We start from the raw sequence: 6,277 nt of genomic DNA, 5'->3' as shown, positions 1-6,277 counted from the left end.
AGATCTACAAGGTGACCATAGCTTGCTTCATACCAACAATCTCCGTGGGATCGACCCTTACTCGCGTAAGGTATTACTTGGACGACCCAGTGCACTTGCTGGTTAGTTGTGCAAAGTTGTGTAGTGAATCACAATTTTGCGCACCACATCTTCATATACTTAACTGAAATTCCTACCAATGAATCTACATAAGTATTCTATCCCTTTTAGTATTTCTATTTTATTATTTGAATTTAATCAAGTATCATGTTTAATTCGCCTGACTGAGATCTACAAGGTGACCATAGCTTGCTTCATACCAACAATCTCTGTGGATTCGACCCTTACTCACGTAAGGTTTATTACTTGGACGACCCAGTACACTTGCTGGTTAGTTGAACGGAGTTGTGAATTCAACCAGTGCCATAATAAAGAACATTGATCACAAATGATACAAGCATGATCACAATTTCGTCCACCACATATCTTTTTGATTTCTACTTTCAAAAATATTTTTCAAAAATCACTTTATTTCTTTTCCAACTTAGTTTTCGAAAATCAAATACTATTTTTCAAAATAATTTTTAATTAATTCACTTTAATTTTCGAAAATTTCTTCCCCTCTTCTCACATCCTTCTATTTATTGACTAACACTCCTCCTCAATGCACAATTCGAACTCTATCTTTCTTGATAAGTTCAAATTCTTCTACATCTTCCTTCTATTTTTCTTTTCCTCTGACACTTCAAGGAGTCTCTATATTGTGACATTGAGGATTCCATATTTTCTTGTTCTCTTCTCTTTCATATGAGCAGGAGCAAAGACAAAAGCATTCTTGTTGAGGCTGACCCTGAACCTGAAAGGACCTTGAAGCGAAAGCTAAGAGAAGCTAAAGCACAACTCTCTGTAGAGGACCTAACAGAAATCTTCAAAGAAAAAGAACCCATGGCAGCCGAAAGTAACAACAATGCCAACAATACAAGGAAGGTGCTGGGTGACTTTACTGCACCTACTCCCGACTTCTATGGGAGAAGCATCTATATCCCTGCCATTGGAGCAAACAAATTTGAGCTTAAGCCTCAATTAGTTTCTCTAATGCAACAGAATTGCAAGTTCCATGGACTTCCATTGGAAGATCCTCATTAGTTTTTAGCTGAGTTCTTGCAAATTTGTGACACTGTCAAGACCAATGGGGTTGACTCTGAGGTCTACAGACTTATGCTATTCCCTTTTGATGTAAGAGACAGAGCTAGGATATGGTTGGACTCACAACCTAAAGAAAGCCTGAACTCTTGGGAAAAGCTAGTCAATGTCTTGGCAAAGTTCTTTCCACCTCAAAAATTGAGTAAGCTTAGAGTGGAAGTCTAAACCTTCAGACAGAAGGAAGGTGAATCCCTCTATGAAGCTTGGAAAAGATACAAACAATTGATCAGAAAGTGTCCATCTGACATGCTTTCTGAATGGAGCATCATAGGTATCTTCTATGATGGTCTATCTGAACTGGCTAAGATGTCATTGGACAGCTCTGCTGGAGGATCTCTTCATCTGAAGAAGACGCCTGCAGAAGCTCAAGAACTCATCGAAATGGTTGCAAATAACCAATTCATGTACACTTCTGAAAGGAATCCTGTGAACAATGGGACGAATCAGAAGAAAGGAGTTCTTGAGATTAATACTCTGAATGCCATATTGGCTCAGAACAAAATATTGACTCAGCAAGTTAATATGATTTCTCAAAGTCTGTCTGGAATGCAAGCTGCACCAGGCAGTACTAAGGACGCTTCATCTGAAGAAGAAGCTTATGATCCTGAGAACCCTTCAATGGAAGAGGTGAATTATATGGGAGAATCCTATGGAAACACCTATAATCCTTCATGGAGAAATCATCCAAATCTCTCATGGAAAGATCAACAGAGACCTCAACAAGGTTTCAACAACAATAATGGTGGAAGAAACAGGTTTAGCAATGGCAAGCCTTTTCCATCATCTTCTCAGCAACAGACAGAGAATTTTAAGTAGAGCCACTCTGACTTAGCAACCATGGTCTCTGATCTAATCAAAACCACTCAAAGTTTCATGACTGAAACAAGGTCATCCATTAGAAACTTGGAGGCACAAGCGGGACAGCTGAGCAAGAAAATTTTTGAACTCCCTCCTAGTACTCTTCCAAGCAATACAGAAGAGAATCCAAAAGGAGAATGCAAGGCCATTAACATGACCCACATGGCCGAATTTGGAGAGGAGGAAGAGGCAGTGAACGTCACTGAGGAAGACCTCAATGGACGTCCACTGGCCTCCAATGAGTTCCCTAATGAGGAACCATGGGAATCTGAGGCTCACACTGAGACCATAGAGATTCCATTGAATTTACTTCTGCCATTCATGAGCTCTGATGAGTATTCTTCCTCTGAAGAGGATGAAGATGTCACTGAAGAGCAAGTTGCTAAGTACCTTGGAGCAATCATGAAGCTAAATGACAAGTTATTTGGTAATGAGACTTGGGAGAACGAACCTCCTTTGCTCACCAAAGAACTGGATGACTTGTCTAGGCAGAAATTACCTCAAAAGAGACAGGACCCTGGGAAGTTCTCAATACCTTGTACCATAGGCTCCATGACCTTTAAGAAGGCTCTGTGTGATCTAGGGTCAAGTATAAACCTCATGCCTCTCTCTGTAATGGAGAAGCTAGGGATCTTTGAGGTACAAGTTGCAAGAATCTCACTAGAGATGGCAGATAATTCAAGAAAACAAGCTTATGGACTTGTAGAGGATGTTCTGGTAAAGATTGAAGACCATTACATCCCTACTGACTTCATAGTTCTAGAGACTGGGAAGTGCATGGATGAATCCATCATCCTTGGCAGACCCTTCCTAGCCACAGCAAAGGCTATGATTGATGTTGACAGAGGTGAACTGATCATTCAAGTGAATGAAGAATCCTTTGTGTTTAAGGCTCAAGGATATCCCTCTGTAACCATGGAGAGAAAGCATGAAAAGCTTCTCTCAAAACAGAGTCAAACAGAGCCCCTACAGTCAAACTCTAAGTTTGGTGTTGGGAGGTCACAACCAACTTCTAAGTTTGGTGTTAAACCCCCACATTCAAACTCTAAGTTTGGCGTTGGGAGGTTCCAACATTGCTCTGAGTATCTATGAGGCTCCATGAGAGCCCACTGTCAAGCTACTGATATTAAAGAAGCGTTTGTTGGGAGGCAACCCAATGTTATATTTAATCTATTTTCCTTTGTTATTTTATGTTTTCTGTAGGTTGATGATCATGGGAAGTCACAAAATCAATTGAAAAAGCAAAAACAGAATGAAAAATAGAAAGAAAAATAGCACACCCTGGAGGAAGATCTTGCTGGCGTTTAAACGCCAGTAAGGGCAGCAATTGGCCGTTTAACGCCCAGTCTGGCACCATTCTGGGCGTTTAACGCCAGAAAGGGGCACCAGACTGGCGTTAAACGCCAGGAAAGGGCAAAAAGTTGGCGTTAAACGCCAAAATGGGCACCAGCCCAGCGTTTAACGCCAGAATCGGCATGAAGAGCATTTTTGCTCGCCACTTGGTGCAGGGATGAATTTTCCTTGACACCTCAGGATCTGTGGACCCCACAGGATCCCCACCTACCCCACCACCCTCTTTCTTCTTCACCCATTCACCAATCACCTCAACACCTCTTCCCCAAAAACCCCTCACCTATCAAATTCCACTATTCTCTTCACCACTCACATCCATCCTTCATAAAACTCCACCTACCTCACTATTCAAATTCAAACCACTTTCCCTCCCAAACCCACCCATAATGGCCGAACCCTACCCCTCTTTCCACCCCTATATAAACCCATCTTAACTCCTTCATTTTCACACAACCTAAACACTACTTCTCCCCCTTTGGCCGAACCACAAAGCCATCTCCATCTCCTCTATTTCTTCTTCTTCTACTCTCTTCTTTCTTCTTTTGCTCGAGGACGAGCAAACTTTTAAGTTTGGTGTGGTAAAAGCATTGCTTTTTGTTTTTTCCATAACTATTTATGGCATCCAAGGCCAGAGAAACCTCTGGAAGAGGAAAGGGAAGGCAAAAGCTTCCACCTCCGAGTCATGGGAGATGGAGAGATTCATCTCAAGGGTGCATCAAGACCACTTCTATGAAGTTGTGGCCATGAAGAAGGTGATCCCCGAGGTCCCTTTCAAACTCAAAAAGAGTGAATATCCGGAGATCCGACATAAGATCCGAAGAAGAGGTTGGGAAGTTCTTACCAACCCCATTCAACAAGTCGGAGTCTTAATGGTTCAAGAGTTCTATGCTAATGCATGGATCACCAAGAACCATGATCAAAGTGTGAACCCGAACCCAAAGAATTGGCTTACAATGGTTCGGGGGAAATGCTTAGATTTTAGTCCAGAAAATGTAAGGTTGGCATTCAACTTGCCCATGATGCAAGGAGATGAACACCCCTACACTAGAAGGGTCAACTTTGATCAAAGGTTGGACCAAGTCCTCATAGACATTTGTGAAGAGGGCGCTCAATGGAAGAGAGATTCAAGAGGGAAGCCGGTTCAACTGAGAAGGCATGACCTCAAGCCCGTGGCTAGGGGATGGTTGGAGTTTATCCAACGCTCAATCATTTCCACTAGCAACCGGTCTGAAGTTACTATAGACCGGGCCATCATGATTCATAGCATCATGATTGAAGAGGAAATAGAAGTTCATGAGGTTATAGCCCAAGAACTTTATAAGGTGGCGGACAAGTCCTCTACCTTGGCAAGGTTAGCCTTTCCTCATCTCATTTGTCACCTCTGTTATTCAGTTGGAATTGACATAGAGGGAGACATCCCCATTGATGAGGACAAGCCCATCACTAAGAAAAGGATGGAGCAAACAAGAGATCCCACTCATCATGAAATCCCTGAGATACCTCAAGAGATGTACTTTCCTCCACAAAACTATTGGGAGCAAATCAATACCTCCCTAAGAGAATTGAGTTCCAACATGGGACAACTAAGGGTGGAGCACCAAGAACATTCCATCCTCCTCCATAAAATTAGAGAAGATCAAAGAATAATGAGAGAGGAGCAACAAAGGCAAGGAAGAGACATTGAGGAGCTCAAGCACTCCATAAGATCTTCAAGAGGAAGAACAAGCCGCCATCACTAAGGCGGACCCATTCTTTAATTTCCTTGTTCTTTATTTTTCTGTTTTTCGAAAATTATGCTTATGTTTATCTATGTTTGTGTCTTATGGTCATTAGTGTCTTAGTGTCTATGCCTTAAAGTTATGAATGTCCTATGAATCCATCACCTTTCTTGAATGAAAAATGTTCTTAATTGAAAAAGAAAAGAATTGCATGAATTTTGAATTTTATAACAGATTAATTATTTTGATGTGGTGGCAATACTTTGACTTCTGAATGTATGCTTGAACAGTGCATATGTCTTTTGAATTTGTTGTTCATGAATGTTGGCTCTTGAAAGAATGATGAAAAAGGAGACATGTTACTGAGGATCTGAAAAATCATAAAAATGATTCTTGAAGCAAGAAAAAGCAGTGAATTCAAAAAAAAAGAGTATATGCGAAAAAAAAAAGAGAAAGAAAAAAATAATAATGAAGTTGTGATCCAAGGCAAAAAGAGTGTGCTTAAGAACCCTGGACACCTCTAATTGGGGACTCTAGCAAAGCTGAGTAACAATCTGAAAAGGTTCACCCAATTATGTGTCTGTGGCATGTATGTATCCGGTGGTAATACTGGAAGACAGAGTGCTTTGGGCCACGGCCAAGACTCATAAAGTAGCTGTGTTCAAGAATCATCATACTTAACTAAGAGAATCAATAACACTATCCGGATTCTGAGTTCCTATAGAAGCCAATCATTCTGAATTTCAAAGGATAAAGTGAGATGCAAAAACTGTTCAGAGGCAAAAAGGAAAAAGTCCCGCTCATCTAATTAATACTGATCTTCATAGATGTTTTTGGAATTCATTGCATATTCTCTTCTTTTTATCTTATTTGATTTTCAGTTGCTTGGGGACAAGCAACAATTTAAGTTTGGTGTTGTGATGAGCGGATAATTTATACGCTTTTTGGCATTGTTTTTAGTATATTTTAGTTAGTTTTTATTATATTTTTATTAGTTTTTAGTTAAAATTCACTTTTTTGGACTTTACTATGAGTTTGTGTGTTTTTCTGTGATTTCAGGTATTTTCTGGCTGAAATTGAGGGACCTGAGCAAAAATCTGATTCAGAGGCTGAAAAGGACTGCAGATGCTGTTGGATTCTGACCTCCCTGCACTCGAAGTGGATTT

The 6,277-nt window shown here is 40.6% G+C and overlaps 1 non-coding gene across 1 annotated transcript; it reads right to left on the bottom strand.

The window, feature by feature from the left end:
• Positions 1-1,326: 1,326 nt before the first annotated feature.
• On the bottom strand, positions 1,327-1,430 carry LOC130942681 (small nucleolar RNA R71). The gene has a single exon (XR_009071244.1). It is a non-coding gene; the product is annotated as a small nucleolar RNA R71 (small nucleolar RNA).
• Between the last annotated feature and the right edge of the window lie 4,847 nt (positions 1,431-6,277).

This window comes from Arachis stenosperma, chromosome 7, assembly GCF_014773155.1.
Source record: "Arachis stenosperma cultivar V10309 chromosome 7, arast.V10309.gnm1.PFL2, whole genome shotgun sequence".
NCBI lineage: Eukaryota > Viridiplantae > Streptophyta > Magnoliopsida > Fabales > Fabaceae > Arachis > Arachis stenosperma.
The sequence above is the reverse complement of the archived record's forward strand: the minus strand, read 5'-3'. Positions and strand labels throughout refer to the sequence as shown.